The sequence below is a fragment of the Balaenoptera acutorostrata genome, chromosome 4 (genome assembly GCF_949987535.1).
Source record: "Balaenoptera acutorostrata chromosome 4, mBalAcu1.1, whole genome shotgun sequence".
NCBI classification, from domain to species: Eukaryota; Metazoa; Chordata; class Mammalia; order Artiodactyla; family Balaenopteridae; genus Balaenoptera; species Balaenoptera acutorostrata.
Window position 1 is genome coordinate 51,403,216 of NC_080067.1, and position 23,077 is coordinate 51,426,292.

General features: G+C 34.7%; 1 pseudogene; it reads left to right on the plus strand.

The window, feature by feature from the left end:
- Positions 1–23,077, plus strand: part of LOC130708066 (dysbindin-like) — a 125,737-nt pseudogene that overhangs the window by 66,054 nt on the left and 36,606 nt on the right.

Sequence of the window (23,077 nt, forward strand, 5' to 3'; positions counted from 1 at the left end):
TAGAAGTTTTATAGTTTCAGGTCTTACATTTAAGTCTTTACTTCATTTTGAGTTGGTTTTTGTGTATGATGTAAGATAAGGGTACAATGTAATTCTTTTCCATGTTGATATCCAGTTTTCCCAGCATCATTTTTGAAGATACTATTCTTTCTTCCCTGGGTATTCTTGGCTATCTTTGTTGAAGTTTAGTTGGCCATATATGTGTGGGTTTATTTCTGGGCTCTCTATTCTGCTCCATTGATCCATGTGTCTCTTTTTTGCCAATACCATACTCTTTTGATTACTATAGCTTTGTAATATAGTTTGAAATCATGAAGTGTGCTACCTCCAACTTTGTTCATCTTTCTCAAGATTCTCAAGATTAATTCTCAAGATTAATCTGGATATTCAGGGTATTTTGTGGTTCTATATGAATTTTAGAATTTTTTTTTGTACTTCTATAAAATATGTCATTGGAATTTTGATAGGGATTGCTTTGACTTTACAGATCACTTTAGGTAGTATAGGTAATTTCAAATAATTTGTCTTTGAGTTTACAGATTCTTTCTTCTGCTTCATCAAGTCTGCTGTTGACACTCTACATTGCAGTTTTAAAATTTTTCATTCATTTTATTCTTCAACTCCATAATTTCTGTTTGGTTCTTTGTTATGGTTTTAATTATACTTCTTTTAACAATTGTAAATGACTTATGTCTTTCCCTCTTTAAAATAGAATTATCTCAATGTTTTTCATTAGGCATTTATCCAGATGAGTTATGCATGTTTATCTACATTAATATACCCCAATTGAAAACATCATTTTTGAAATAATTGTTGAACTTTCTTAAACTACAAATAAGATAGTGCTCATAAAATAGATTCATTTGGTTCAGAGTCATACAAGTGCATTTTTTTCTGTAGGAAATATGACAATACTTGTGCTTTCATAGTAAAGGTTATTCTCTGAATTTAACAAGGCATTATTAAATATAAATCAACTTTACACTTTTTCAAAAGATGAAAATATGACAAAGTATTTTGTCCTATTAATCTAAAGAATGGAAAGATGTGGAACTTCATTCAGAAGAGACTGAATTTGGGGGGAGAAACAAACATGTAAAATAAATAATTCAAATACAGTTCTCTAAATGATATATTAAAAGCAGGTACAAAATGCTGAGAGATGATTTAGGAGATAAGAGTTAATAAATATGCTCATGTATATACATGTTCTTTCATAGGTTCAATTTCTTTCCAAGTTTAATTCTTCCTTAGAATGTGGTGAGTTGTAATCATCAAATCAAATTATTCCCAGTGTCTAAGCAGTTTCATTCATAACAACTCTCAATAGGTCATAAAGGTAATTTTGAAATAAAGAATTGGCTTACTATTTTATTATAAAAATAACCTAAAATGTATATAAAAGCACATTATATATTATGGAATCTATAATTTTAGTCAATTACTATATTTAGTTGTCGACTTCAGTATTTTCAGAAGGAAGGGAAAAAAGTAAAGAAGTTGTATTGGTGGTGGTAGTGAGGGTATTATCATTGTATCTTACAACAAACACAAATCCTAGACATATACCATCTCGGGAAAGCAAAACTGTGTTCTGTCCATGTTTGCAGTTTTCAGTCTAATGTTTCTCAACTTCAGTGCCTTTGCTTAAAATCTTTTATCTCCCTTTCCTTGTCCCCATATCTATGTGTTCAAGTTTTACTTATTTGTCAACACCTGTTTCTCCTACAAGGCTTGCTAGATTGTACAAGTTAAAATTAATTACTCCTTTATAGCATTTTTAAATCCCAAGTGTGTATTAATACTATTCATTATAATCTGCAATGTGTTCTTTTTAGGGATCTTATCACATTCATCTTTGTAGTGCCCCATGGCCAACATGAGTCACAAATGTTCACTATAAATGGCTGTGACTAGTTTCAAGAATTCATTTTGCCTATGGTAAGAGATAATGACAAATTGTGATTAGATTTCAGATAGATTGCAAAAATATTTAAAAATAGAAATCAAATTAAATCAACCTCAGATAGCATGACATAATGTGTAAAATATCACGGCTTTGGAACCATACACCTTTACATTATAGACCTAGCTCACTAACTTAGTTCTGTTATATAGGTCAAGCTATTACCCTTGAACTGTAGTACCCTTCTTATTTGTATAATAGGGATAATATTACATTACATTACAGTAGGTCTGATAATTATAAACCATAAATGTGAATACCTGGAATAGCATCTCTTACCAATCCTCAAAAATTGGTGGCTAGTACCAGGAGAAGTAATCACAGTCAGTATTATCAGTCATCTAAAGACTGGCTAGACGAAAGTACCAATAAGTCTATCATATTGGAATTAAGATAACAATCAATCTGGTTAGGTCATCAGCACAAGATATTTGTGGTAGTGTACTTATAAATCTAAATTAAGTGTCTGATAGAGCTTATGATAATGTTTGTCAAACATTAGATCCTACCAGCACAGAAAAAGCTGCAAATAATAGACAGGTGTAGCTCAATCAGATGTTTTGTGGTTTTGAGGTAATGAAAACGTTAAAATATGTAGTCACAGTTGATATGAAGATGTATGCTATTAACTGACAATATAAGCTTGTTTCTCTTAATTGATAGAGCTAAAATACTTAATTGTTTTGGAAGCTACCCATGTTGCTTTGTATAACTGGAAATGAAATTATATAAATATCCCAAATATCAGACACATGAATATATGTATCCACCTCTTTGAGTTCTACCTTATTTCTTTATTTGGGAAAAACTGTTTTATATCTCTGTGGTGTGTGTGTGTGTGTGTGTGTGTGTGTGTGCGAAAGAGGAAGAGAGAAAAGAAAGGAGAGAATGAGAAAGTGTATCAGGTAGAAATAATTTTTTAAAATAATGAAATAAAATAAAATAAAATGAATGGCAGAGACTGCATCAAAAAGTTATCATTAAGAAATAGAATATAATACTAATGGAAAACAACTGTTGTCTTTCCCTGAGATTTACATTTTGGGGGGACTTTTATAAAATATTCTCATAGTAATAGTTCTCAAAACATATTGCATACTTACTTAAAAACTACATAAGTATACTTAAAAATGCTCTGATTTTCAGAACTCATTTCTAAAGTAATTGTTTTCTAAAAGCTCCTCTTGTGCTGTCAGAATGGAGTTAGCATTCACACTCTACATTCAATTCCTCAGAAGCATAAATCCTTCCAAATGCAAGGGGATCCTAAAAATAGTCACTGGCCAGTAAGGATTAATCAGACTCTGCTCATGTTATCGTTATTTATATACCATTTTCCCCACTGAGCATCCCTACCGCCATAATGACCTGAACGCATGCAGTGCTCAGCTGCCAAAGGAGAGCTTACAAGCAGATTTTATTGCTTTAGACACATTGAACAAAACAAGAGCCCATCAGCACAGGAACATTAGGATGCCAGAAGTGTGTTCCAATCATTTGCAATAGGAAATCACTCTACAGTATGAATATATATCAAACCTTGTGTCTCTTTTTTTCAAAGTCTATAACACCCAATAAACTATACCTTAGCAGCAGTGATAAATGCATTCTCCTGAATTGCAAATGATATTTATTTTTTTTAATTGAAGTATAGTTGATGTACAATGTTGTGTTAGTTTTGAAAATGGTATCTTAATTTGATATTTAAGTTAAATTAGCATCACTCCCCACAAATGGTTTTATAGTTAACCTCTTTGCCTTTTTGGCACTACTGAAATTTGGGGGCATATTGAATTATCTTCTTCCAAATAAGAACAATAACCTTCATATCCATGATATAGAATCGTACTTTTATTTTTTGGGTTGGGTCCCAGACCTTGCATAGAGTATTCCTATTCATATACCATAGTAATTTAATTTGTGTTCACTGTGAGTCATTGAATTAGACAGATATTTATATCTTATTCATCTGTTCTTGAAAAATAAAAGGGTTTTTAAGTGTGTGTATATATATGTATGTGTGTGTATATATATATATATATATTATATATATATATATATATATATATATATATATATATATATATATATGTATCTGTAGTATATCCATTCCAGAAGTCAAAGTAAAGATGGGATAATTATCTCTACTTCACAGATTTACATCTAAAGATTTTCCTCTTAGAAATTTCACATATGCCAATTTATAGTCAATATGGTTGATGATTTCATATTGTGAGACCCTTATCTTACGCAAAATATAACATATGTTTAATTCCATACCATACTAGGAGGCTGACAGAATTAGAAACTGTCAAAAAAAAGTATCACTGTAAGCAATTATTTTGATATCACTATGTATTTTCTTACAACATAAAATCTCAGATTGGCAAAATCTAAAATACTTATTCATTGTCATAGCTTCATTGTAGATAATGAAATTATAATGAAATTTTAGTTATTTTGAATCAAACAGAACACCTATTGTGTTTAATTTTATGTTGATGACTTCAGCAAGAATCAAAAGCTTTCAAATATTTGACAAAGCAATTGCAAATGAGTAAATCAAAAAATAAATTTTAAAAACGTCAACTTTCTTCCATTTTTGCATTGTCATGATGATAAACACCTTTATATATTTAGTTCATGAAATTTGTCATTGTTCATAGCTTTTTTTCAGATAATAATGTGAAGTTGTTTATGTGAGCCTATTACCATAACTTGATCAATTTACTAATACAAATGCAAATAGTCTCATTTCTATCTTAATTATTTAATATTAAATTGCAAGAAATAACTGATAGAAATAAATACGGTAAATGGTATGGTCTGTTCAAATGCTTGTTTTCCTAATAAGCAGTGCAGCTCAAATAAACACATTAAGCATAAATCTGAGTGGTGGTAAATGATAGAGCAATACCTAATTGAGAAATACTCTGAGTCATGAATTGTCAGAGCATCTAGCAGAATTCATGGCTTATAGCATGTGCTTAATAAAATATTCTTGCTGAATTAACAGTAAATTATAAAATGATGTTTAGAACACATTAAAGAAAATACTACATAAATACATTTAAGGGTCTTATGGACTTGTTGAATCAATTACAATACTGGAATTCTTTATAATTAATTAACATTTAAATATTTAAGTGTGTTTTGTTTTACCTTGGACTTTTAATAGAATTAAACCAATTTAAAATATTTCAAAATAATTTAGAGTAAAATAATATTTGGAAGTATTCTCTTAGGCAATAAGATTGTACTAGATGCAGAGATGGAAGTGATGGTATGATTTAAGGAACGGGCAACGAACGTCAGGCAAAGTGAAGTTTGGGTGGAGGGTGCCCAAATCAATAGAATTAAAGGGCCAAAGAATAAAATCATTTGTAAAATCCAATATGCAATTGATTTTAACATTCAGTTTAGAAGATGGTGTGACCACAGGAGGATGATAATTAAATACATTTTCTCACTGTGATCTTGTGTCATGTTGACCAGGACTCTTGGGCTTTTCTCTTTTAAAAATCTTAGGTGATCCAGGAGAAAGACCTGAATAGCCTATCATTGCAGAAAATATCAGCTGTTAATTGGATAAATAAAGTGTAGCTATAATTTAAAAAGAGATTAATGATTTTGTCTAAAAAAATAAGATGAACTATTGCATGCAAAACCCCTAATGGAAAAAAATGGTGAAACGATTATATAATCTGTAGGAACTATAAAACAGAGATATTCCCCTGTGGAAACAATAATGAATGTCATTTTGCCATCAGCGTTTGGTGAGTGATAGGTAAAAGAGATAGAATGAAATTATAAAAAATATTCAATTAATCCAAAGAGGTTAGAAAAAAGAGGAAAAAGGAACTAAAGCATATGGGACAAATACAAAGGAAATGTCAAAAGAACAGACCTAAACTGAAAACTATAACTAACATATACATAATAATGTTAAATATAGAGTATCCAAATACCCCAATAAATGGCAGAAATTGTCAGATTGGAGCAAAAAGGAAGGCACGACTCTATGCTACCTACTAGAAACCTACTTTAAATATAAATAAATAGATTAAAAGGATACAAAATGATACACATGCTCACACTATTTGAAAGAAAAAGTTGGAGTGACTACATTAATGTCAAACAAAGTAGGTTTCAGATGATAAAATAATGATAAAAGCACTAAAGAATCTTATTTCATAATGTTATTCAATTTATCAAAAATTATCTTCCTGAATGTATTCTATATACATAATGGAAATTAACCATAAATAACTTGAATGCATACCTTGCCTCATATATGAATTCAAATGGAAATTCAAAATGTATCACAGACATAAGTCTATACCTAAAAGTATAGAACTCCAACAATAAAATGAGAAAATGTCTATTACTTTCAGTGACCAAGATTTTTTAGTTTCAGTACCAAAAACACAATCCAAAATAGGAAAAAATTATAAACTTTGAATTTCATCATTGAAAGACATTTTTTATTTTAAATGATGTCAAATGAAAGAAAAGACAAATAATATTCATAGAATGATAGAAAATATTTCCAAATCATGTATCTGATAAAGGACTTTGATCCATAATATACAAAATTTCTGAAAAAATCAGTAAAGGAACCAGAAAGCTCAAAAATGAGAAAAGTATTTGATATTTAGATGTCAAATGATATCCTATTTGATGTCAAGTGATATTTGGGTCTCATAAAAGCTCCTTCAGAGATGCTCAACAAATACTTGTTAGGAAAATGCAAAATAAAACCACAATAGGATACACGAAAACACCTATTAGAATATTTATAATTAAACGGATTGACCATATTAAGTATTGGCTGAGAACTGGAGAAACTGCTCCAATTGGAGAATAAGCTCCATGCTTATAAAATGGTGGTAGGAAATGTAAAATTACACACTTTGGAAAACAGTTTGTAGTTTCTTTAAAAGTCCATTATTGTCCACACAAAAAAATGCTCAAAGGTGTTTATAGCAGTTTTATTCATAATTGCCCAAACTTGGAAGCAACCAAATGACATTCAGTAGGTAAAGAGATAGCCTGTGGAATATCCATAAAATGGAATATTATTCAGCAGTAAAACGGAATGAGCTATCAAGCATGAAAAGACATGGAGGAAATTTAAATGCACACATGCTATGTAAAATAAACCCATCTGAAAAGGCTACATACTGTGTCATTCCAACTCTGTGACATTCTGGAAAAGGCAAATCTATGGAGACAGTAAAAAGATCAGTGGTTACCAGAGATTAGGGGGAGAGAGAGATGAAGAAGTGGAGCACAGAGGCTTTTTAGGGCAGTGAAAATATTCTGTATGATACTATAATGGTGGGTATATGTCATTATACATTTGTCCAAACCTATAGAATGTGCAACACCAAGAGTGAACCCGAATGTAAAACTAAGGGCTTTGGGTGACAAAGATATGTCAATGTAGATTTGTCAGTTGTAACAAATGTACTGCTTTGGTGGAGACTCTTGATAACAGGGAAGGCTATGTTTGTTTTGGGGCAGGAAGTATATGGGATATCTCTGTACTTTCTGCTCAGTTTTGCTGTGAACGTAAAATTGCTCTAAATATTAAAAAAAAAAAAAACACTTTTGCATGTTTTCCTTCCTAAAAAAGATGACTGAAAAAAAATTTAAAGCCAATGTTACTGGTAAAATAAATAGATCAGCAATTATCTTTGGAAAATTGTCCTGATTCTGTGTAACCTTGGGCAAGTCACTTACTCTTCTCAGATATTGAGGTTTTGTTTTGTTTAGTTTTTTTCCCTTTGTAAAATGAGGGCTTAGGAATCTGTGATCATCAAGAATTGTTCTTGCTTTAAATTCTAGGACCCCATGGTCTTGTCTCTTTTTGTAATGTTTCCCTTGCTCATCTGATTCATAACAGATGATAATTCCTATGAAAGCAAGTAGGTATAAAGCTGACTCCTCATTTTAAATCTAAGATTAAAACACGACTAGACACTGATAAAGTCAGTCACTCATCTGCTATTAGACCTAGCCATTCCATTTCTAGATATTTATTTATCATGGAAAAATGAAAGCTTATATCTACACAAAGACTTTTGCACAGATGTTTATAGAAGCCTATTTTTCTGTTATAGCCCCAAACTGGAAACAACTCAAATAGCCATAAGTAGTGGGATGGATAAACAAATTGTGGCAAATCTGACAGATGAATTATACTGTTTGGCAATATAGAGGAGGAGATTGTTAATACAACAGTATGGATGAAGCTCAAAACAATTATGGTGAGTGAAAGAATCCAGATGAAAAGAATGCATATTATAGGATTGCATTTATATAAAATCTTATACATACAAACTAATATATATTAACAGAAAGCAGACCACTGACTACAAGAGGTCAACCGTGGAAAAGGGCAGGAAGGAAGGATTAAAATAAGGCATGAGGAACCTTTTGGGGGTGATGGATATGTTTATTATCTTGATTGAGGTGATAGTTCACAGGTATATGCATATATAAGCTTCAAATTTTACACTTTTTCCATGTGGACTTTATAGTATGTCAGTTTTACCTCAATAAAGCTGTTACAAAGTAAGTGTAATTCATTCAAAAGAAAGAAAGCTGAGACAATTCATTACAACAAATATATTTCTGAGGGTTGAACTACTGGCTAAAGCATGGCATAAAAATGAGTAATTTAAATTGGAAGAATCAGTGAAACTCCTGAATAATAAATTATGAGAAGATATAGAAGTCAAAGAAATGTGCTACTGATAAAAAATAAAGCCAACAACTTAGTGAAATTCATAGCCCCTAATAATCCTTAATATACTTACTATGCATATAAACTTAATTTATGACAAGACGATTTACAAATCAATGAAGAAAGGAAGAATTATCCAACAAATGATGTTCAGATAAGACGCTAACACTTGGAAAAATAAATCAATATAGATGCTCAGATCAATTTCAAATTTTATGTAATTAAAGTTTAATAAATATCAAAAACTGCCTAAAAGTAGAAGAAAATAACTTTTATCAAATACACGAAGTCATTAAAAATTGTTGAAGGAAAGAGAAAAGAGGAAAAGAGCAATTCTCTTGTCTACATGAAAATGAAAAACTATTCATCAAAGAAGAAATACCTAAAAAAAAATGGCCAAAAATGAAACAGGAAAATATATTTGTAATAAATGATTTAAAAGGATATTTCAGTGAATTTGTCTGTATTTTTTGATGGAGCTTAACCAATGTCTTAGGGCTAAGATTGAGGGCATGAGGGCAACCCATCTCCCAGGCCATACGTATCAATTCACAGATGGATATATTTCTCCAGCCAACCCAAGGAATCATCTTCAGGAAGTATGCTACAACGACTTTCTAAGAAATGGTCTGAGTTTGATGGTATCATTGACTGTGTGGATCATGGAATCCAGAGCTGCTGAGGGCCATTTTTAGTACCACAAAGAGAGAGACTGGTTAAAAATGAACAACATAAAAAAAAGACTACATTTGAAAGATAAAATGGAAGATTCTTAAAATATTGTTTGAACATTTGACTGTATGTCTGGAATTTTTAAAGGCCTGGCCCTTCTGGCTCTATGAATTAGTAAGTTCCATTTTAGCTTCAGTCGAGAAATTCTTTGTCATTTGAAAATAACAGTTATGAATCATACTAATATCATATTTTAAAAATGAAGAACTCATACAAATCAATGAGTGGAAATCCCCTGAATGAATATATGATGAACAGATAATACATGCACACTCATATACACTTCTATTTATCAATCAATTGAAAAACTGTTGAAATTCATTTGCAATTGAATCTAGAAAACTACACCAAATTTCTTAATTGAGGTATAATACAACACTTTATAACTTTCAAGTGTACAAGATACTGATTTGATATTTGTATACATTGTGAAATGATCACCACAATAAGTTTAGTTAACATCCATTACCATTCATAGTTATAAATTTTCTTTTTTCTGTTTTGATGAGGGCTTTTAAGATCTACTCTCTTAGTAACTTCCAAATATGCAGTGCAGTATTATTAACTATAATCACCATGCTGTATATTACATTGCCATGACTTATTTATAACTGGAAGTTTGTACATTTGACCTCATTTTGTATATCAAATCTTAACTGATTAAAATAATATTTGTTTTAGTTGTGATTTGGACTGCAATATGGAAAGTCCTTGAAAAGGAAAGCTAAGCTCTGCTGCCTCTGGAGCAGCTGGAAGGCTGCTTGCTTGCTGGAATCATCTGATGAGTTGCTTACTCATGTGTCTGGGACCTGGACTAGGAAGCCTTAGAGTTGGGCCTCCTTGACCGTTTTTCTCTATCTCTGTGCAGTCTTTCCTTGAGTCTCTCCAACACGGAATCTTTAAGGTAGCGTTTTTGTTTTGTTTTCTTTTGTTTTGTTTTTTATGTATTGGCTCATCTACCCTGAGGTGAAACTGCATTGCCTTTTAGGACCTAGACCTCAGCAGCTATGCAGTATCGCTTCTGCTGCATTCTATTCATTGTCAGTTTCAAATACAATAGCAAGTTCAAGGGAGAGGAAATGGACTCTACCTTTTGAGAGTGACAAGTTTCTGAAAGATCATGTGAGACTACAAATGCTCTTATGGTCATTTTTGGAAAATATAATGTACCACAAGTAGATCAGTGCTAGAAGCTTTCACTATAAAATCCTCCCAGAGATTCTCTCCTCCCAAAACACTTTGATACATTTCCTTTATGACATGGTCTTATCACTGAATGAATGTGATTTTAGTAATTTTGCGTGTATCTGTCTCTCCAGATAGACCCTATGTTTCTTGACAATAAAGACCATATCTCATTCATTTATATGTGTACATGTATGACAATAGTTGGTGATTATATCTGTATCTATATCTATATATATCTATATCTATCTGCCATATTGTGGCACTCAGTAAATGTACCTTGTGATGGATTAACTATAATTGAACTAAGGTACTACTAGTGCTATGGGTCTTATTTCATTTCCTCTGGGTGCAAGAGTTAGAAGATTGGTAGAGTTAGTGTGCCATGTTGGGTCCTATAAGAAGTAGAAGCATGGAGAGAATTAAACATGAATGGGATTTATTAAGGTTAATGTCTAGGAAAGCTGAAGAGGAGAAGGATCAGGGGTTGGCAAGAAAAACTTTTAATGAACATCTGATAGCTGTGAAACAAGAAGGGGAAGAAAGGGAGAGTAGATAGTAGGAAGCACTTTAGACTACAGCTATAGTACTTCTAGTACCTTTGCCATGCTTAGACATTGGCTGGGGGCAGCCCAGAGAGAATATGGCCTTGGTGCTACAGTGAATTCAAAAGAAATATATAGAAGCTGGAGGCTGTTGTCTATAATTCTCAGATCAGTTTCTCACTTGAAGGGAGATCTGGGTGGCACACTTATTAGCCTGTATAGCTGACTTCTTACCCCTCTTGAGCTGCATCAATCCTCCACATTTTTCTTAGCAGTGATTTCTCCAGGTTTTCTGTAGCCTGTTGTCTGAGGAGAAACTTAGAAGAGGGAAGTTAGATGGACAAATTATAGCTCATGTCACTAGTGATGGTCTTAAGGCTGCAAATGTTAATCATCTTCTTCCCCGCACTATTCATTCTAAATTCCCCTTATTCAGAGCTATCACATCTGTAGGTCTTTATTAATACTTTCCTGGTAATGTGACCCAAACTTTTATTCACTAATCCTCTGAGCCTTAGATAATATTATGCTTCTAAAGGCCAGGGTTGCTGTATTTGTTTACTCACCATTGCTGTTAGGCAAGAGAGAATCAAATGGCAAACAGGTAAATCACTGGGGTTCTATACTTTCTGGCTCCAACTGTGTTAAAACAGTAGGCTTCTCCTGTTGATCAGAGTCAATTATTCTTGCCAAAAGGGTGACTCTTCCCACCCACTCATCAATGGATTCAAAGAATTCAAAGTGCCCAGATAGCAGCTATAATATACATTTCAATAGGACACTTGCTATGTCCCCTGGCAAGAGTGTGGCCTTTATGGAAACCAACACTCCTAATCATTCAGAGCTCAGAGTTTTAGGGACAGGAGACAGAAGTTCTCTAGTAGGAGGTCATGGGTAGGGATGATAAGTGGGGCTGCTCTTTCTTCCTATTTTGGTTGCCAGAATCATGTATTCTTCCTTTCAGGAATGCATACTAAGGCCCTGCTTTTAGCATATATAATGTACCCTAGAGGATGGTAACCTCTCCTTTTTGAGTATTTCCTCTGGTACTTGAGTATGTTCTCTGGCTGACACTACAGTAGTGTCTCCCATAGGTCATTCCAATGATTTATCAGGCCGATTGTTTCTTGATAGTGTGTCATATGATACAACCAGCAGATCAAAAGGTCATGTTCCCACTCTGCACCTCCACTGTTGTGAATGTCTCCTGGCTGGATGCTAAGGTCTATAAGATTCTATGGCTATGGGTCAAATACTTGGTAGGGACCCATTCAGTGTTGCTAGATGAAACTCTGCAAATAAGAAAAGGAAACCCATACCCAGAAAAGGTATCAGTCCCTGTGAGGATGAACCCCTGGCTCTTCTATTAGGGAAGAGGCCCAAAGAGATCAACTTGCAACCAAGTGGCTGGTTATTCTCTGCCGCAGACCGGCTGCAGAAAGCTAGAAGTTCCTGGCGGTGAGGGGTAAGGAACTGAAAAGCACCAGTATGGGGTCAGAAGGGCCAAGACAACTGATGGTTGCAAGGCAAGGCAAGTTTATTCAAAGAGCATGAATGTATATATAGGTTTAGTACGGAACGAATATCAGACAATAAATCAGTAAACCTTGTATTTCCGCATAATTCTGTCGCCACTATCTATGCGCCACTATCTATGCGCCACTATCTATGCGCCACTATCTATGCGTCAGCATGCCTTATGGGCCATTCTTTGGAGATACAGACTTCCCCCTCAGGGCAGCACGTCCTTCTTCTGGGGAACAACCAGGGGCTCTTAGATGCAGAGCAGGCACCTGGAGCGAAACTGGCCGCAAGCCATTTTCCTTTTTTACGCTCAATACCGCAGCGTCAGGAGTGCATACCAAGAGAGAGACAAGCAGTTCTCCGGAAAGCAGAAAGCTGAATAAGCTTACAGCTTGGGGGCCACCACAATTCTCCTTGAGGAATAGTGCCATAGTGTGGGAATCTGTATTGATCTCTGCCAGACTAAACATTCACATGAGGCGATAGCTAGACTGACCTTGGTAAGAAGGAGTCTATGCTTTGTGGCCCAAATATAGCCTCTATATCTGCCACTGTGGTCATTCCATTCCTGTGGCCATCATTCCATTATGGCTAATAACAGAGGCTGGCTGATACTGATTAGCCAGTTCATTTTTGTATTCTTGGTTTTCCAGTGTGTCTTCCATGGTGGATATTTTCTGGTGGGCATTAACATTAATACATAAATGCTCACACTTTCTCTCTAATCCCATACGTCCATGTACATGATTCTATTCCACCTCTTTGTCTCAGATCTTCTAGTCATTGTTATTCCAGAACCTGACCAGCAGTCTATGTCATGAGCCACTGCCCAGAATTCTGTATATATTCTTACCTCAGACCACTCCACCTCTCACAGAAGTGGATGATCAGTGCACTTCTTGAAACTTTTCATTCATTGAATGAACTTTTTGTTCATTGCTAAGATTTTACCTCAGTATTACCTCTCAAGGAAAACCCTGAATGCCCCTGTAATGTAGCTGCCATCCATTTTTCAGCTACATACACCCACTGAGCGGACTTATCAACATAGCTCAAGATTTTCTTTCTCATTCAGCTAGTTAAATGGGAACCACTCTCCTTCTTTGTAGCCATATATGTAAGCTAAGGGCCCTTTTTATACCATGGAGTTTCATGGAAGTCTGAGCTACTTGCTTGTATTGTTTACTCATGCTCTCTGGTCTTCTTTGGGCTTGGTAGTATATGTACCATTTCCATCATATGATGGACTAATGCTGAGCTGGTCCATCTTTATGTCTTGGTAGGTCCAATAGAATTTAGCTCATAATGAGCAGTTCCAAATGAATGGGCACCTAGTAACCCAGAGTCAAACATTTGTCTCTATCAGAACTACTAACATACTAAAACCTATTTCTTGAAAGGTGTAATACTCCAGTACAGGTGACATGGCTTTGTTCCAAAGGTCCAGTGGCTCACATTGTGATTCTGCCACTGGGTCTGGCCATACATTCCATACTGGGTCGTATCCCACCAATGACACCTCTAACAACATAAGGTCTCCAATTGTGAAGCCCAAAGGGGTAAGGCTATTTGCATTGTACCCTAACTTACAGAAGAGCCCTTTCTTACATTTGACCCCACTGAAATCAGGCCGACTTCCATGTCACAGAGAATAAGGGCAGTTGCAGTAGCCCTAGCTGTAAAATGTATTACCTCCAAAACGTAAAGAGGCTTATCATGCACTGTGGCTCCTTTGCAGTAGATGATGCAAAATGCAGCAAAGTGACTTTTACTTTGGAGGGAATTTCTTGCTGTATTCTGTCTGATGTATCCTTAAATATTTTACAGAAGTTGCAGAGCCTTCCATCTTCAAAAGGTTTATCTGTCACGGTATGGAGTGCATGTAGCTTACAAAAGTCTTCAGCAGGCTAGCTATCTCATGTTTATCCGTCTTGATCAACATGATGCTATTGATATAATGATTCAGAGTGACATTCTATGGGATTTCCAGATGGTCTAGAGCACAGAGGAAAGGAGATATAACATAGGCCTGGGGCAAACTGTAAATGAATGTTGTTGTACAGTCCAGGTGGGTATGGAATGATTTGGATCGTCTTCTCTGTTGGGATAAAAATAAGTGTATTTTCCAAATCAGCAGCTGTATACCATGCATCTGAGGTCTTATTAATCTATGGCAACAATAAATATGGCCAGAATGGCAGCTGCAACTGTGGCTACTATTTGTTTGAGTTGCGATGGCCACCAAGATCTATCAGATTTTGGCAGAGGACACACTGATGAATTGAATGGAATTACATTGAGACCACCAAGTTTGAATACTTTAGAACTTCGAGTATTGCACCATTATTTACCATTACTCACTCTCTGTCCCCATTCCTTCATGAAATGCATTGTTGTTTTGACTTACTCTCTTGCCTGAAAGTGAACAATTTCAGAGGTTTTTATTTGGTCTTTCCCTCTATTACAGCTTTACCCTGTAGGTGAAGGACTTAAATTGCTAAGGATATCAGTTCCAATTATAACACTCAAGGGCTGGGGAAATAATCACACAAGTTTAGTTAATATTTCACTTAATACCTGGCCCCTGCATACCTCCACTTAAATATGGGGCCTTTATGCACTTCAGGTTTCTAGGTATAAATATCGGTTATGACCCTATATCCAACAGTCCTCAAATATCTGGGTGTTTGCCTTCACGTGGTTTGCAGTCACCTGAGTAAATATCCATAGGCTCTTTGGGGGAAGAACTGGAGGAATCATTTCAGTACATAATGACTTAAGTCAACAAGTTCTGGATCTGAAAATTGGTTCATGTCTGGGAACTGAGAAAAGGATCATAAGTTTTTTTTGGGGGAAACCACCTTCAGAGGCCTACTGTTCCATTCATGCTTTCTTCTGATTATAGATATTGAAGAGCATCTTCATTCCCTGCTTGATTTGCCCCAGTAATGTTGCGTTCTATTAACTAACTTAACTCCTTCTCAGTAAAGGTCTCTACCATTCTCCAACCTTGTTGATCTTTTCAGCAATTTGTGACTCTCTGGCGTCAGGTGGTTAAGCAACAACACCTGGCCTCTATTATTCTGAAGATCCATTCTTTCCTTTTTATTAACACACAAGCTCTGTGGCTACATCTTCTACCATTAGCTCCAGCCTGTGGAGGAGAGCCTCCTCTCAGCGATGCTAGTGTCCCTTTCACCACTGCAGTTATTAAATCTTTGACTAAATGTGAGTTCTCTGGGCCTTCCTATGGCACATGCTCTTTTGTGGATGCTCTGGTCTTACATTACATAATTATTTTATACACATGCCCCTTCAGCCTTTTTATTCCTTTATCTAATATCTGCCAAGGTAACTCAGGCATTTCAACCTCACTAGGGGTCATCACTTTTTCTAGGTTTTATAAGTGCCACCCTAGCAGCTCATTTGCATAATCCCTAGGGTCCTTGCCAGGGAGTTAAATATTCTGTTCCATAAAAGTGCCCCTAAGTCAATGAATTCTTGCTTATTTAGTTCCTATTCCAGGTCCCTTGAAATACAGCAGTAGAGGCCAGTGGTGCTACTTAACCACTGTAAAAATCAGCAAGGTCAGAGGAACAGCCAAGAGGGCTTTACTGACAGGAAGTTGATGAGTTAGTTAATAAAACATAGTGTTGCTAGGGACAAAATCCAATACCAGGAGTACTCCCTTGGATCCTGTTGTTACATGCTAGCTAATTTTTACAGCTCCTTTGGGTTGTAATCTCTTTTCTCTATATTGAAGTTAACATATTGCCAGCTTGGTTATGCTAAGATTTAACTGTAATTATCAGCCTGGGACAGCTCCTGAGGGGAATGCCTATTAGTCCACAGTATCTCCTCAAGCAAGGGAAGTGCAAGTTCTTAATACATTAGATGGGCCACCTCTACAAGCTCCGAGTGTTCAGAGAAGTCTGAGGAGCCCTGGTGATCAGGGGAACTCATCTTGATGTCTTCATTCCTTGTTTCCATGTCTTAGGTAAGAGACCTTCCTTGGCTGGGAATTTAATCATCTCTGGATCTCTATGGAGACAATTAAAGATCTGAGTATAATATCTGCATGGCTACCATACTGCATAATAGTATAATAAAAGATTTTTTTCTTGGTTCAGGTGCATTAATGTTGAAGAACCAATATCATTTACCTTACAAATTTATATGCCCACAAAAAATGCACTGATCCATGTTTCCAGGGTTTATGTAAAAAATCAGAATTGGTAAGCATTGGTGAATTTAAATTTGCAAATTATTTGCTCCAGTATTTTTTTCCCCTTCTCCCCAAAGAAGATCAAGATTCCCTAAGACATATGTTTAATTTATCTACTGACCTTTGATTAGAGGGAAAACAGAATTTAGACTAAAAGTTAAATTTTTCAGAAGACCACATTAATAGATGAAGTGAAATAATACCTTCATATTAGAGTTTCATTTTTAAAATTATGTTTTGTCTTCATTCTCCAGTGACATAAGTTTAATTTATTAGAAATGATTTATATGAACTGGTTAACCACTTCTTAGTATAAAATTAGGAGTATTTTGAGATTGAAACTTGGAATGCTTACTGATATTTTGTATGCCAAACTTTCTGAGAGATTAAAGTTTCTATAATTTTCTCCTTTGTTGGAAGAAAATAAGCTCCCTTTAATTAAAGAAGTTCCCATTGGTTTATTCTTTAATTGTCTATAATATTAATAAATAAACTATATAAATTATTAATATAATTGGATGACACATTTTAAAAGTAGAAAATAAACAAATTTGAAATACTATAGCTAGCAGTGAAAACTGTATTCTTAAATGAATTATTTGATACTTACTATATTATAAATATAATTCAATTTTAAAGATTCAAAAACTGAACATTTCTTAAACAGAATGGTATAAAATGAAAAATATAGGAACCAAGTGAAAAAACAAATCAGAAAACCTGAATGAATTGGGCTCCATTAATCCATCAATTTGATAGCCTTCTCTGGGATCCTTGGATTTCATTCCCTTATTCTATCACACTAGAGATGGCTAATTAGATTTTAGTAGAGAAAACCTATACCTTATCTATTATAAAACAAATATAATATACATATATATTCTTTTATTTCTAAAAATATTTATCTAAAGATTGATCCTATATCTAGTACAAGACGTGATAGGGCATGGGAAAACCAGATTTTTACTAATTAAGCAATAACAATTTCCTCCAATAATATGAAGTATAAAATAAATTTCTATTTATTCAATGACACATAAAATCAAACCTCCCCACCTCATCCACATATAGGTAACATTTCTTTGTTTAAGATGATTTTCTATAATGTCAATCACATGCTGGCTAAAGTGAAAAAGACAAGATTTAGATGGATGAAAAACATGACTTTTATATATATTCATCTCTAAGATTGCTTTGTGTTCATGTATTATAGTGTTCATTTCTATTCTATATTGACATAGTTCTATAAGTTTATGAAAATTATGTTACAATCAAAATACAAATTGTGTTATATTTTTGAAATTTTAAGTTAATTTCCATGATAACACAGGTGAAAACAGAATTTGGTTTGCTGTTACATTGTTCAGCTAATATCAATCTCTGATCCAAAGAAAAAAGATCATAAGAAATAATGATTGTTGTCATTCTAAAAATGTCAAATGCATGTGGGATTACTTGACTTTTTAGAACCTTCTAAATTATTTGCGGAATCTCCCATTTACAAGCCATTTTGTGTGTGTGTGTGTATATATATATATATATATATATATATATATATATACACACACATACATATATATGTGTATACATATATTTCTCTCTTCATGCAAATGTTTCAAGGCTGATGGCTTACCAGAAAAGTCATAGAAAATGAAATGGTAAAACAAAAATAGAAAATCATAGTCAAAGAAGAAAATAGCAAAGGTACCAAGCATGCATCTTAATGCCTTTTTTATGCATGAGCTTCAGATGTCCCAGAGTTTCATAGAAAACAAGGCACAACAGAAAACATAAGCAGTTATCTAGTTGTCATTGTTGGGAAAGATGATGAGTGCCAATTCTTTAGGAGAATAGCTCTCTATCACTAAAATTATGAACAATATCTCTCATCTGTAGCATTGTAAAAAGGAAAATTGTATAAGAATATAATATATTCTTAATATTTCCAGAAATTTTAAGTCCTTTTCACTTAGTATTTTTGTCTTCTATCAATATTAGATCAATGTTGAGGGAATGACATCAGTATGTAAATAAATAAAGACATGCCTTCTATTAATCCTTATTAATCTATTGTTGGAGCTTACAGAAACTTAAGGCCCAGAAAACTTATATTTCCATAAATACCAGTTATGTAATTTTATTGAGTGAAGGACCTAGAATACTAAGATGAATTATTTATTTCAGGCTACATAGAAAGTCAGTGATGGACCATAGTGTCTGCTAGAAAGACACATATGACTTTACTCATTTGGTTACACTTAGTTACACACCCTTCTTACAATCACAGACCTGTAGGAAATTTACTTGATTCACTTTGAAATTCTGTAATTTGTCCTTAAATCACAGGTACAGACATATGAAAGGAGGTGATGGTCCTAATGAAGAGATAGGTACAGCATGAGGAATGAGAAGGATGGAAGGAGTGAAGAATTAAAAATAGGGGAAAAAAGTCAACAAAATAAAGGAAGGGTCAAAATGAATGAAGGTCAAGAAAAAAGTAGTAGATCTTGACAGGAAGAAAAGAGACAAACCTAGTAACATCAAAGAAAGGGACAATAGGATACAGATTTTACTCACCACTGCGCTTATAACATGGGACAAACTCTGAGTAAATTTCGTATCCTGAACTTTCTAATATACCTAATTCACTGAAACAGCAGAAACAGATCCAAAATAACTTCAGCTATTGCAATTACCTGAATTAAATATAAAATAAATATGTTTGGTACATTTGATGCATTAGAAGATAAGACTAAAATTGTAAGCTTGGGAGAAGAATATTTGAAGAAAAACTTAATGAAATGAAAATATAATAGGGTAGTTCAAATTTCAACCTCAATGATAGATCTAGCAGATTAACACAGCTAGCTAGCAGATTAAACACAGCTAAAGAAACAATAAATAAACTGAAAAACATAAATTGTATAGAATGTAGTCTAGGTAGACAGATGGAAAATACGAGAGAATGTTAAATAGTATGAAGGATAGTATGAGATAGCTGAACACATACCTGATTATGCAGGAATATAGAGAATGGGAAAGAAGAGATGCTCAAATAATGGCTGATTTTTTTCATTTTTGTTAAAAGACAATAACCCCCAAATCCAGAGGCAACCCAAGGATTTAAGGCATACCATGTTGGCATCTAGGGACAAAAGAAGGTGTATATATCCTCATGGTGGAAAGAGTGATTGATCATTTGTACAGTCTTTTTCTGTTACCTGCTCACTCCACTGTTGAGTCCATTTCCTGGATTCATTTCAGTGCTTTCTATCGCTGCTTCTCCTAATAAAAACTATTTACAGTTAATGTATGGTCTCTTATCTGGATGTAGTCAGGGCCCACTATCTTCCAGTCTGTCCCCTGCACTTCTCCCTGGTTCTGCAAATACCAGATTCTTAGCTATGTCCTCTATATGGTCCTTGCCTAAACTATACATTCCACAGATTCTAATTCAAGGTCTCTTCACTCAACTACACCACCCTTTGAAGGTCAGGGCTCTCTCCCAAGTCTCAGCTATGTTTGACCTTCCTCCCTAGAACCTCTGGATCCCTTCCATGCCACATAGGACTCGAAGAAAGGTGAGGTACCATAATCTCTGAACCAATCCCTGCCTACTTGTATTCTGCTTCTATTTCTACAATGCCAAAATTACACTATATTCATGTGGGTTCCCAGGATTCCAACAGAAAATACCTCCTGAGTCGCCTCTGCTTGCCTTTGCACTCATTCTATTTGGCTTCCGTTCTCTCATAGACCACCTTTGGCATCGCTCAAGGTCTAGAGTGGCAGAGAATGTGCATACATGAGGTAATGGGTTAAAGCTCCGTGATTTAGTCCTATTGTTAAAGGTTGCAAAGAAGGGGAAAAGAAGCTGATTTCCAAAAGAGGAAACATAAAGAGGAATGTGACAACTACTTTCCCTATGAGAAAAAAAAATTCCATGAGCACACACTTCTTTCTTTCTTATTTAAATGTGTATTTTACAAAGCTTGCTTTTAATTTAAAGCCAATAAAAATAACTTTCAAATTATCAGAATTTTCATAAAGTGTATGTACAATAATTGTTTCCTTATGACTTAATCATTAATATGGTATAAATTAAGACAAATATTTTGTAAGGGAAAGAAGAAAAAGAGATACTTTAATTAATTCAAAAAATTTTACTATGTAATCATTACATTTGATTGGGTTCTTAATAAGTAACTAAGCAATGTTCATATATTTATGATGTTTTCACTGATTTATGAAATGGCATCTTATTTATATGATATAAAATTTATTGATAATCCATTATTGATCTCAAAAAGGACAGGACAATAATATTTTATGCTATCTCAAGACTACAATATTTTAATAATAGATGCATAATAATTTACATATTATTAAATAAAATATGAGGTCTATCTATTATTACAAAGAATCAAGTTGCATTAAATCCTATTACATCATTTTATCAGAAAACTAAGATATAATTATTAAGAAAAACTTGTGACATAATGATTCAAAGATATTAGAAATTAACCCCTTGGAAAATCTATGAAATTTATAATTATTTTAAATGCTATCTATTAACCTTCATAAGCAGCAACTATTTTGCATATATCAAAATATCTTCATTTTTCAAACACGTTAAGGTCATTATTAGGCAAAAGACATTCCAAACCCAAACAAATTCATCAGTTTCATGAAAAATCACATGTTTTTGTTATTAAAGCTATAATCCCAGAATCCTGACTTGGCTTTGAGGTAAATATTCATCATGTTCCCATTTAATATTTTATTTTAATGAAAAATTGCTGTGATGTGTGAAATATCATATATCAAATTCCAGATAGTGTGAGGGGGATATAATACAAATCATATATATTTAGAACTTGTCACTGAAAAGAAATGATAAAACCTGATCAGATTTCCAGCAAATTTATGACAATGTTGGAGAGTCCTACAATTTCAGATATGATCCCCTTCTAACAGCATTAGCAGCAAATCTCAGTAATGTTTTATCAATTCTCAATAAATGGATACTTTACAAAAATGAACAAATTATGGTTACTTTTAATTGGGAGTGGGGCATTGTGAGCAAGGATGTGGAAAGGGGAAGGGGGATTGGATAAGAGGATACGGAGGAGAATTAAATACAATTTTGTGTTATCCCAGAAGCCTTGGAGAAGAAGCACGTTCACGCGTTCTGCTTATACTGCAGTGCGGAACGTTTAGGCAACGTGGCCTGGTTCTTTGCGGGAAGGTGGGCGCCCTGGTGCTTGGCCAGCCGCGGCGTTTCGGGCCTTGGGGAGCCGCAGACTTGGTCTTTTTTCACTGATATAAGAGCTCGGGGGCGGGCCGCGCAGCGCCCTGACCCGTCCTCACCATGTTGGTGCTGTTTGAAACGTCCGTCGGCTACGTCACCTTTAAGGTAGGTGGTAGATCGAGCCGTTGCAGGTGGAAGGCGGGTGTTGGGCAGGAGAGGAGAGGGAAAGACGTAAGGAGAGGACGACGGTGCTCAGGATCGCGTGGGTGCCTTTTCTGTCCCCCTGCTCTGAAAGGAAGGGGGAGGCTTTGGGCCTGGGAGGCGCATGTTTCAGTGAACACGTGGCCGTGCCGTTTGGGGCGCTGGGTTCAGTAAGAGGATTTGGCCCAGTTAGAGAGGTGGGCAGGAGCCGTTTTAGAATTTTACAGGTTCTGATAAGGAGTTTGGGCTTTGTTCTGAGAGTTTTGAGGAATGGTTGAAAGGTTTTAACAGAGGAATGACCTGATCTAACTTTGTTTTTAATGAAGTTGTTTTGCTCTGTGCAGAATAGATTACGGGGGATGGGGTGCAAGAAGGGAAGAAGGATATTTTTGCATTAATCTAAACGAGATGAAGTTGCTTGGGTGAAGGCTGGCGTGGAGGGAAAGAAATACCGGGAAAAAATTAGAAAATAGAACTGACAGGACTGGCTGGTTGAAGAATGCGAGGTTTTGGTTTAAGTGAGTGGGTTTGTGGTCGTAGGGAAGGGAAGAGAAGGTTAAGGGATTTGGGGGCTGGGAATGGGGAGGATACTATAGAATTGCAGTTTGGGCTGTGTGAAGCTTTCGATGTCTGTTAGACGTGGAAATACAGTAGTCATTTCAAATTTGAAGCCCAGGGGAGAAATCTGAGCTGGATA